General features: G+C 42.8%; 1 pseudogene; it reads right to left on the bottom strand.

Annotated features, from left to right (window-relative positions):
• Window positions 1-216: 216 nt before the first annotated feature.
• Window positions 217-10,285, bottom strand: LOC125527427 (annotated as a pseudogene).
• Between the last annotated feature and the right edge of the window lie 1,143 nt (window positions 10,286-11,428).

Below are 11,428 nucleotides of genomic sequence, written 5' to 3'. Positions count from 1 at the left end.
ATTGTGATTGTATGGCGCTGCAGTTCTGGACCAAGGCGGGCGGCGGTGGAGCGCCACGAGAGGTGCCGACCGCGAGGGAGTGGTGCTGCATGCGCTTCTTCACGTGCTTCATCAACAGAAATGAGTCCAATAATACATGTATTTGCTCTTGTATCCGCTAGAGGGCTACACTAACATGACAACTGGCAAGGGCTACACTACTCAAAAGTAATCCAAGGTCGCAAACTAGAGCAGCCTCGCATCCATGAAACGAGTTAAAGCACACCAATGGGCATGCACCCAATTATGTAGTGGATGTTATATGACCCACATGTCCAGCATTTCTAGGCAAAACATACTGCCCACAAAGAAGAAACATGGTAATTCTTCATGGCCTAATCAAGCTTTGCAAAAAGAACCCAAGTTTACAAGAGCAAGTGAAGTTCAAACTCAACGCTCGGTTGCACACGCACCGAGGGAACAGGCGTCAGTCGCGCTCATCCGGTCACAAGCGCTACCAGGCCCAGCTCACAGGACCAGCGCCCCCGCCGCATCCTTGCATCACGCGCCGCCACCTCGCCGAGCCCCACCGCTAGCCTCCATCTCCTTTGCCGGCGCCAGCCCCCATCTCTCCTCCATGTGGCACAGATGGTGGCACAATTTGAAGAGACGGCGTATAGGAGGTGCGCCCCGAGCTCTCCGCCGCATTACCAGACCACCACCGGTGCGCTTCCTCTGGCCGCATTGGCCATGATCCCTCCATCTCCTCTATTGATTCCCCAACGCTGCCAATGCTCTTTGCTTGAGCTGTTCTCTGTGACTAATTCCGGAGTGGAATTTTGGTTGCAGGCGACCACCTCCGCTGCTGCCTCTGCTGGTACTCCCGTGAAATTACTTTCAATTGAGCAAGAAACAGTAGTGTGGATCAGCGAGAAAGACAGAAACAGTGGTGTGGATCAGTGAGAAAGGCAGAAAAAATAGTGCGGGTCAGCAGTGGAAGGCAAAACAGAGAAAGCAAAAGTGTGGATCAGTGAGATCATTCATTTTTTCAGAATATCCTAGCTCTCTTCAGATTCAGAGATCTGAATGACTATCATGATATGCCAATATGATCTGAATTCTGAAATGGCATGTTGTTATATGCCAATAGGAGCACCGTCAAAATTCAGTGATCTTGACATTCACTAGGAGTACTTAATTTAAATGACAGGAGTAATTGAAAAAAAATACCGAACTTTGTAGTACCATGCATATGGTTAAAGGACCAGTGCACAACTTAATTTAATTATTACTCCTACTACAGATGCTATATATACCAGCAGTTAAAATAGGTTCAGAGCAGACTTCACATGGAGTGGCAGAGAAGTGGCTCAAAACAGCTCTTTGTTTAACTTATTTGGCCTTCCTAAATGAGTGAAATAAAGTAAACCCAATCAAGAATTTGAGATCAGGATGTCATGATCCCTTGCAGTGGCAACTATAGATCTATCTGATTGATTTACAACTAAATTCTAACCCCTCTGAATTATGAGCCTGAATGCACAGCAAAAAGTACAGCAGGAAGTAGCATCCATATGTTTAAAAAGCAATTCTGCTCTATTTCTGTGTGTATCCATATCCTCAATTCAGCTCTACTCCCATCTCTAGATAAATAACAAAGGAGTAATTTGTGAGTACTGTTATTTCACAATACACTGCAAATTTTCAGCACCATACCGGAAAAATCATGTCAAACGATTATGGCGGGAATTGTGACAGTAAAACATGCAAACATGCCTAAAGGTTCGGCCTTCTTTGGTTCATAGGATAGGAAAATCGTAGGAATAGGAAAGTCATAGGAAATGAGATGACATGTATCTCAAATCCTATGAGTAGGAATAGGAAAGGAGATGCCCTTTGATTCACATCATAGGATTTTTTCCATTGAGTCTAGGCTAATGTTTATTTTCCTATGAAATGTGGAGGATAGGAAGAATTCCTCCATAGGAATAGGATTCCATTCCTACAAACCAAAGGGCTCTAAAGGAATTTTTCCTATAGAAATCCTATCCTATGAAATTCCTACAAGATTCCTCTAAACCAAAGGAGGCCAGTGTTTCACTACTGAACTGGGATTAAAGGTTCAGTTTTTTTTCCAGTGTATTGACATTCTCATTGCGGTTTCAGAAGAATAAAGGTTCAGTGTTCATGGCCTAAAGGTTCAGTAGATTGAAGTAGGTTCAGTGTTCAACAAACAAATAAAGGTTCAGTGTTTCAGTACAATTGTCATTTTGTAGTTAAAAAAAACTCATGAAGTGGACAATAGTTGAAACCCCCAGGCAACAATTCAAACAGAACATCAAACATTTTTTGCCCAAGAGGTTCATATCAAGCCTAGGAGTACTTCAGTACAGTTGTGTTATAAATTCAGGTGTCAATTCAGTTAAGTGTTGTATAAATTCAGTTAAGTGTTACAAATTCAGTTAGTAGCATCAATTCAGTTAAGTGTTGTATAAATTCAGTTAATCCACTCTGCTTGTCACATCTTTTTCAGCAGGGAGATGATGCTACTGTCTGAACAGAGGCTACTGAACTTTGCCTAAAAGAGTTCCTGATTTAAAAGTCCTCTGGTTAATCGACTGCGAACCCAAAATTCGTACTCTGGTGGTTGAGACGCTGAATCTCACGCGAGAGGAAAGTCACCATGCCCCATTCTGTCCGGTTCTGCTTCTGAAAGCTAGTTGCTGTTTTTTTATGCATAATCTCTCAGTGTTTACCGACCACGCACACACATCGAATTGTCCAAAGACATTTCCAGCTGAACTCTTGGAGGTTCTCTGCCTTTCACATCTTTTGCAACAGCGACAAAGTAAGAAGAAAGAGGGGATGATGATCTAGCTCACCAGCTCTCCATGAGGACTTGGTCCTGGTTCATGACTCATGAGCGCCAGCGCTGACATGGAGAAGCCGTCCTCGTTGGGGGTGAGGAACTTGTACATGGGCGCAGCATCGTACCGCCGGGAGAGGCGGCCGTCCTTGCCCTCCTCCACCATGCACGACACCATGCCGTACGAGGCCAGCAGCCGGAGCATGCAGTCCACCATGTCCGCCGCTTCCAGATTCGCCGTGGACGGGAGCTTGGCGGCTACCTCGGCAGGGGTCAACAACTTGCAGCCAGCAGCCATCAGGGTCTCATCAGGGTGTGCTACATGTCATTAAAATAAGAACAAATCAATAGAACTATAACACCAAACTGATTATATGAACCATCCATGATACTGTGACAGAGGTTTTTAAAAGCAAGCCAATAGCATGATGTCACCACGATGTAAGTTTTAAAAAAGCAAACCAAACTGATTACATGCTTCGTGATGTAAGTTTTCAGTTCTTTCCATTCCTCACCACGATTTGCGAAATAATACTTAATTGTGATGCATGAATCTGTGATATGGTCAAGCAGGTGGGGAAATCCAGCTTCTACCAGCGGCAGGAGCAGTATCGCAAGCACGCTCGACGCCGGCAGCTCTATCTGATACCAAATCCATGCTCCCAAGAATATAGATTATAGAAGTCGTAGGCCTCGCCAGGTGAGTCAAATGTCAAATCCTATGCAGGTTCAACAACATGATCTCCTCGCTTTTCTGGATAACCCCTGATTGTTTTCTCAAGAGCTCCAATTCTATTAGGGCATGGTGTTCTATCAAGCGGTTGCTTACCTATCCGTACCCTGCAAGACAGGAAATGACATTTCATTTATTGGCATTGGCAGGCACACAGGTAACATGCCAACAACAAAATGATTTCACCACTTTAACTAGAATACGAGTAACACAGGTAACATGCCAACAACAAAAAGATTTTCACCATCTTAACCAAAATACTAGTAAGGACCACACATGCTTCAGCTCAGTACCACAGGACCTAATTAATTCAGGCATCCACATGGCATTATTAAAATTCTGTATGTCACAATTATTTAGCAGTACAGAACTCCCAACCAGAGGTAAATTATGCCTCATGGTGTGCTGCAGTACAGTACCCCAGGTCCTAACCAATTCAGTCATCTGCATGGCATCATCTAATTTCAGCATGTCACACTTATTTAGTTAATCTATGACAGTGAACTACTAATAAGAACCATTCATGGTATTGAGCCAGGACCATACAACAGACCGGCATCCTATTTATAATCACAGGATTATGAAGAAACCGTGAGCAAGCCAATAGCATGATCTCCAATTATACTAGTTATGATGGTCTAAACAAATTTCAGCAAAAATGATATGTCCAGCTGGTTTACGCCCATTTGCACCACTGGGAGGCATGTGCTTTTACCTTTTAGTCCAGCCTGGAGCTTGAGGGTCGACCTTGCCTGTTGTCTAAACCGAAACTGCAAGCATCACTATCTTCATGGTCTTGAATCACTGCGCCCTGCTCGTCGGTTGCCCTCTTGAATCCTAGTCACAGTACTCCCAGTTCCTCATTGTCTGCTCGATCACCGAGATCCAGGGCCGCCGCCAACATTACTCTTGGCTGTGATGGCTGCCCCGACGAGGCTGAATCCAACCCAATCCTGGACTGCAAGCTGTCAGCAGTAAAATTTGAACAGATCCTTGCAGGTAGCAGGCCTTTACCCAACCTAGGCGCTTCATCTTGCAAATTCCAGCATCCATCAAAGCTTGGTCTCCTTCACCCATCTTAAGCCAGCAAAGGCTCCTAGTTGAGTACAGTGTTGCATCATCTAGGCAGCGGTCTGCTGCCTACATTAACAAACAAACAAAAAGTCACCACATTGGCTTATTAACTGCTATGACCCACATATACTACTGCGCTGTTCTCAGGTACGTACACAAGAAAATTGCCAGGGCAGCTTACCACTAGACTAGAGTTAAGGTGGTAAACTGGGCACTGATTACCTGAGAAATCAAATAATTGATACACATTAGGATGCTGAAATTAAGACCCATTCATCCAAACAAGAGCTTAATTTGCTCCTCTGTCCTCTCTATCCAACAATTAGTATAATAAGATAAACTATTGACAATTTTCTATAACAGATATACTATTTGACGGCTTTATGCCAGAGTTACAATTGAAATTTTGAAGCAAATCTACAGTGATGTCCTACTGGGTTTTCTGTTACTAATGCAGAAAACCTTAGTAGCGTTGGTACTTAGTCACAGCAGAAATTGCTTTCTGTAACAGCCATGCAGGGGATTTGCATCAATAGACTTTCTAAACATAAATGCAATCCCTATAGAAAGAAAATTAAAACAGCAAAAGAAAAAATAAAGGACGCACATACACTTTGATGTTACTAAATTCTTACTAGAGATTCAGAATAATAGAAAGCACGTCAAATCTCAATTTAAAGCTTTGGTTATCACACAACAGCAAATTAAGTGTAGGCTAACTGGCTAAGATATGGTGCAAGTGCAATAATATACCATAGAGTAAAGTTTGACTGCAGTAGCATAATCGTTTCTCTTATTTGCCTTGCTTTCTTCTAACTTGAGATCAGCTGGATTCATGGTGTTCATGGAGTCATCCTGAAACAGCACACAAATCATTTGGCACAAGTAATGAGGACGTGTGGTAAGGAGATAAGACTTACATACTTACATGAGCTACATCAGAAGGGCATGAGAAAAAATTAAGAAGACAAAATATTTATGATCTGAACATTTTATTGATCCAGTTCACTCATTTATATGACTGCACAATAAACTACTCCCTCCATTCCTAAATATTTGTCTTTCTAGACATTTCAAATGACTATTACATACGGATGTATGTAGACATATTTTAGAGTGTAGATTCACTTATTTTGCTCCGTATGTAGTCACTTGTTGAAATGCCTAGAAAGACAAGTATTTAGGAACGGAGGGAGTACTTATTTCACATACCACAGTAAACTTCACATCACATCCTCACACAAGGATTGAGTACCTATTATTAAGTTAAGGGCATGCTGAAGAACCTATAGAAAGCAACTTATATTGGCAGTGATGTCTCAAGGACCAACCGGAATCATTAATGGACTTCTTAGGCTTTGAGGGTGAAAATAATAGATAACTAAGTTTTGCTTAGCCTTAACAAACAGCATGGTTTTGCATTAGTTTCTTAGCATAATATTGCTGGAGTGAAAGTTAAAACTTACATCATTACGAACATCAGGATCTGCACCAGCCTCCAGTAAGCACTTGTAGAAGTCAGTTAAGCCATTGTTGGCAGCAATTGTTAAGGGGGTTACAGTGCCAACACCCTTCACCTCAGCGCCAGCCTAACACAAAAAATGTTGCAAAGACACTTCTAAATAAGCATGACATCATTTATACTCCTTCCTTTTTCATATGATACTTATCAAGAGTTCAAAAGATGTCAATGAAATGAGATGAATGCACCATACCTTAATCGGAAGCTTCACACATTTCAGCGAGCCAACATTGAGAGCCACAATAAGAGGTGAATAGGCAGTGTTGAATACCTTGTTACACTGAGAAGAAATATTAAGAAAATCAATACCATTACATGATGAAAGTTCGGGAACATGTTTGATCATCTTTTTATCATTGAAATAGAGATATCTTTGTTAATATGGGCAGTTGACAAAGAGAAAGTAGTACCAGACAAAACAATCATGAATTTACTAATGTGGATCCTGTTAACCTAAGAAGGAAGGGTAAATAAACGAGTGACGTACATCTGCATGGTGGTCCAACAAAATCTTCATAGCACCAAGCCACCAACCTGCTTACAGAAAGCAGCCATATGCAGTGGTGGCCCAGTATCACACAATGAAACAAACATTGGCCCCTTCTGAGACCAAGGCCTTTACTATTTCACAATTTCCTGAATGAGAAATACAAAGCAGGTTATTTCATAACAATGTGGAGATCCAGCAGGTTATTTGCATAATACATAATATCCAACAGGTTATTTGGCATTGCTGCTGCTGCTGCTGCTGATATTGTGACAGTACTTTTTGTTAGTGAAAGCCTGTTAATATCATTTTATCATGGGCATATGCGGGAGACAGTTACCTTAGGGATCAAAGTTTCCAAAGCAATATGTACACTTAGCTAGTTGTGTTGGAATACTACCTCCGTTCTCAAAGAAATGACATGCTAGAATGTGTGCAGTGAACTTTAAAAAAAAACACTTAATTTATACCACCAGCCTACATCAATGACATGTAGAACCAGACCCTACCTGTCATTGACACAACCTGGTTTTGTAGATGAAAGTTGCACCATAAGTAATGGTATGGATGAATATAGTTACTCCACCTGCAGATTTATTAGGATTTTGCACATGAAAATGACCATGGATTTGTCATGAAAAATACTTTCATGTAACAAAACTTTTACTAACAAATTATTATTATGAAACCTAATGGCCAAACATGTTTGACGGAGACCATGTCAATGTCCTCTAAATGGCAAGTAAAAATGAACAGAGACAATAATTAATGAGTATAAATTCTAAAATGTGTTTAAACAATATAGGAACCCACATGGTACCAAATTGTCCAGAAAATAGGAGTGTATAGCCTCACAGTTCTTTGCTAGATATCTTTGCTATATGTAAAGATTGAAATCTGCGGAAGACAATCTAGTGCGAACTACAGCTCCAATGTTAAGAGGTTCATTTTATTATGTTTTTCATGCAACATAAGATCTGGATATGTATTCATTTACCTTAGGAAGTAACTGTGAAATAACTAGGTTGCAAACATCAGGAAAATTATTGCAATGAGAACCAAATAATCAAAGAAGGTACTATACGAATGTGACATCACTCACTTATAAATGTATAACCAGCAACAGTAACTGTAAATAGTGGCTATAAACAAGTTCATATTTGCTATCTTACAGCTGATAGAGACATAAACAAGGTAACTTCTCGATTTACATAATTGAATAGATGTCAGTGAAATACCCACAACAAGTATGAATAGTGGCTTGAGAGAAATTCATATTTTACTATTTTTTTCTGACACGCAATAAATTATATCACTTCTGAATTTATCTATACTGAATTTATGTCAATGCAGCTCATCTTGAGACAAGGAATACATGATTCATGATACATACACACACGCACATTGATAAATGGCGTTTTTTAGACTTAAAAGATAGCAATTAATAAACAACTCATTTGCCACAGAAATATCTCTAAATGCTCAGATGACACTGTCATATCTATGCACATGCACAACCAATTACGACATGGACATTTTCTACCTTCTTACTTATAATGCATATAACATGATCCATTTCAAGTTTCATTACATCACCCCAGAACACACAAACAAAGAATTTGAAGACACAGAGGAACAAGATAAGTACACATAGGGAGAGACCTCCTGAAGCAGACAAATGGAGAGGCGTAGACCCTTTTTCATCGGGCTTATCTGGATTAGCACCGTGATCAAGAAGATACTGGAAAGTGTCCACAGTGCCAGCAATAATGGCATGAGCCAGAGGTGTATAGCCTATCAGGAACATCAAAGAGAAGAAACGGAATAAGAACTAGGAGGACAGAATATGAACATGTAAAGGTTTTGCGATATGAACATGCATCTGTTTCCAGAATACACATACAAACTTTTTACATACAACAGCACATTCAGAAGTCAGAACTAGGAGGACAGAAATTTTAGGTTCCCTTTAAAAGTAATCATACATGAAAATATCTTGGCGCAAGGCACTGACACTTTTCATTTTTAATGATCCACAATAGAATGAATCACCAAAAGATTAAAAAAGGTTAGGCTATAAGCGCCCAAGTCATGTGTACATAATCAAACAAGTGTCATATGACTCCAGTTCAACATGTACATATTATGCAAGTGCCGTGATGCCAAGATACTTTGTTACACAATACAAAGATCAGATACTACAGGTCGTTTAAAAGCCAGAGTGTATTCATAAACAGCATTAAACAAAAAATAATGGAGGAGTTTGGAGTTCATTGTTGATTCATCAAAATAAAAAAGTTCCTGTCCAAACTAAAGCCAGCTATTTTGTGGGGGTACAAGTGCAGAAAAAAAAAGTGAAGCTAGAATCATTTTTCCTAGAAAGCAAACTGGTGCATGGAGAAAAAAACAAGTTGATAGAATTTTCAGGGGTAAAACTGTAAAAGGGGATGGAAGCTAGCATCGATACTCTTTCTACTGAAACAACTCTGTCAAAACAGTATAAGCTGCGTCTGGAATAAATGAACTTCATGAGATTAATGCAAACAAAGGAGTTAGATGTATGTTTCAAAAACAGGGCCAATTGACGAGTTATAAGCCTTAGATTTCTCAACAAAACAAGCTAAATCCAGTCCCATTTTTGGCATAAATTAGTTCAATTCCCGTCCCACTTCAAGGCAAATGCCAGGTAAAAGGGGCATATACAAGCTGACTTTACCTAAAATTTCCCTCCAGTTAAGGTAATCTACAAACCATTTTCTATGATAGTAGTTTGTAGACTGCCAAAACTAGAAATATGAAACACGGAAACGACAGAAACGGAGGCATGGTTACACATGATTGATTACGCACCGTGCAGACCGCATGAAATTCAACCCAAACTGATAGCCATCCTCATGGTAAGTGATCAGTCCCTCCCATTGCTTGGCGTCAAGGAGGCAGTCAACCAAACAGCCAATCCATCACGTCTATCAAGAGGAGATAAACGAGTCATCTACTCTAGTCTAGGGGGGAAGAAAACAAGGGTCTTGCTTTCGTAAGAGGAGGGAGGGAGACCAAGTGCCCACCTGTCTCGTCGGTGGAGCTCCTCGACCAGGTACACGCGCACCGGCATCCTCCCGCGGCGCGTGGCCAAGTGCAGCGCCCCGGCGCCGCGGAGCTTCACGGCCTCCGCCGCATCCCTGAGGCGCCCCTTCCCGCCGTCCAGCGCGCTCGCGGCCCCTGCGTGGTGACACGGACCCATCAAAACTGGAAAAAATCTCCCAAAATCGGCGCTCGATCGAGCACCCAGAAACCAAAATCCGCGGGCGGAGCGGGATGCGAGCACATACTCTTGAAGAGCTGGAGGTTGCCTTCGGCCGCCGCCTGGAGACGCCGCCGCTGCAGTGCACCGGGACCTGCAGGGGGAGAAGAGGGGTCGGGTGTTAGCGCTGGGGTTCATCCGCAGTTTATCAGGGGCCGGGCATGGGTTTGGGGGAGGAGGTCGCTTACCGGAGGCGGGGGGCGGCGCCATGGCCGCTGCCGGAGAGTGTGTCGGCGGTGGATTGGTGGGAGTTGGTAAGATTTTGGAGCGGGCTGCCTAAGGCCGGGCCGGGCCGGGCTCGCAAAAAACCCACCTTCAAACTCTAAGCCCGAGCCCAGCCCGAAGCCTGATACTTTCCAAGTCCGAGCCCAGTCCAAACACAGGCACGAAACCCAACCCCCGGCCTGAATGACACTTTTCATGCCTCCCGGGCATGCCCCTCCCGAAGGCCAAGCCCGGCCCAAAGTCGAATACTTTTTCAAGCCTAGCCCAAACATACTCCCGAAGCCCCAAAAACCCAACCTGACTGACACTTTCCATGCCTTCGCGTGCACGCCCGGCCCAAACTATATTACGTGCTTGAAAATGAGGCCTGATCTCGTCCCAAATGTCAAGTCCAACTCAGCCCAGCCCAGGTTTTTTACCGGGCTCGGGCCGGGTTGTCGAGCTAGATTGTCTGTCTATCAAGCACCTGGAGAAAAAGTTGACATCTGTAATTTTTTAAATCGTTGCATCCTAAATGAGCTGACATATCTCCTTCCTCTAAAGCCTCATTGGCTGCCATCCTCCCATCACCGTCTTGGTCGACATGCCCACCCATCCCTGTACCCCTTCTTCCCATATGAAGAGCCCCAAGGACCACGCGTCCCTGCCTCCCTCGCTTGGTGGCTGACGGTGGGCCCCACACCATGTTGGCACGCCTACTCAAGACCGTGTTCGTATACAAACGTGATTTGCATCGTATATGCACACCAAAATCAAGTTGTGGCATTAGTTTAATGTATGTCGCAAGTTTTAGCAGCAAACTAATTTTTTGCTCCAAGTTTTAGCGACGGTGGTGTAAATTGACTCTTAATTTAGAGTGCATGGTTTTAACCAAGAATTGGCCCGAGGAGGAAAGGTGCCACGTCACCTTGACTGACCCTACAAATAGGATAATGTTGGCACCCTTAGTGCACAATGATTTCCAACAATTATTCTCAAAGGGAGTAAGTTCCTTGCGAAAAAGCAATGCCGGCTGGAGATGAAGGCAAGGCCTCTGCTACGCTAGCATTAGGACTGAGTGGATTGGTGGGAGTTGATAGGATTTTGGAGCAGGCTGCCTAAAGCCGCGTCGGGCTTGCAAAAAAAAACCTTCAAACTCTAAGTCTGAGCCCAGTCCGAAGCCTGATACTTTTCAAGTCCGAGCCCGGCCCAAAAACCTGGCCTGAATAAGACTTTCCCTGCATCTTGGGCATGCCCCTCCC

This window comes from Triticum urartu, chromosome 1 (assembly GCF_003073215.2).
Source record: "Triticum urartu cultivar G1812 chromosome 1, Tu2.1, whole genome shotgun sequence".
Lineage (NCBI taxonomy): Eukaryota > Viridiplantae > Streptophyta > Magnoliopsida > Poales > Poaceae > Triticum > Triticum urartu.
Note: the sequence above shows the minus strand (reverse complement) of the source record. Positions and strands in the feature narration are given on the sequence as shown.